Source organism: Sinocyclocheilus anshuiensis, unplaced genomic scaffold (genome assembly GCF_001515605.1).
Source record: "Sinocyclocheilus anshuiensis isolate Anshui unplaced genomic scaffold, SAMN03320099.WGS_v1.1 scaffold1862, whole genome shotgun sequence".
In the NCBI taxonomy this organism is placed as follows: Eukaryota; Metazoa; Chordata; class Actinopteri; order Cypriniformes; family Cyprinidae; genus Sinocyclocheilus; species Sinocyclocheilus anshuiensis.
The window spans coordinates 226,772-227,672 of NW_015546125.1; the positions used below are offsets into that span (position 1 = coordinate 226,772).

The following is a 901-nucleotide window of genomic DNA, read 5'->3' on the forward strand; positions in this document are numbered from 1 at the left end:
TTATAAAGAATATCTCTTTGGATTTGAGACTTTAGTCTTTGCAACTTTACAGATCTTCTTTATGCACCAAGAGATTGTAACACTCCAAAGAGAAAGGAAAAATTGAAATCGCATCATATGACCCCTTTAAATGTAGAGATCTATATTACAGTATTTGCATGTAACACATGTAAATGTATTATACTTTTACAAATGTTTTTATAACTAAAAACTCTTATCTCATAATTTACAGAGAAACTTTATATGTAACAATATTACCGTACTGTTGAAAAAGTTTGGGGTCAGTAAGATTTTTATTCAGCAAACAATGACCGTAAAAGACTTTTACACTGTTGCAAAAGATTATAAAAAGATTTTAAACTTCAAATAAATCGTTTTTAAATTTATATTCATCAAATAATAATGAAACTTTAAGCAGCACCATTTTTTTCAACACTGATAATATTATGAAATTTCAGTGTTGTCATCGCATGAATTCAATACATTTTAAAATATATTAAAATAGAAAACAGTTACTTTAAATTGCAACACTATTTCACAATATTATTGAAATAAATACAGCCATTGTGAGCATAAGAGACTTCCTTAAAGTATACTGGTATATTTCTATCACAGCTGCCCATTTTTTATTATAGTCACATTTACATGTATTCATTCAAGAGATATTTTTATCAATAGCAACTTATAAAACAAAACAGAATGCTACAGTGTATATTAACAAGCAACTTTAAATGTCCATTACTCTTAAACAATCTATCATCATTGTGGCATGTTGTAGTAGTAGATCTCTTACCTGCTCAATACTGTCGATGGAGATGGCATAGATCTCTAGATAACTGAAGGAACTCTCCACCTGCAGCGAGAGACAGGACCGCTCTGAACAGCACACATACTCTGACAT

The 901-nt window shown here is 29.5% G+C and overlaps 1 pseudogene; it reads right to left on the reverse strand.

Annotated features, from left to right (window-relative positions):
- Positions 1-901, reverse strand: part of LOC107701032 (leucine-rich repeat-containing protein 16B-like) — a 43,703-nt pseudogene extending 42,802 nt beyond the window's left edge.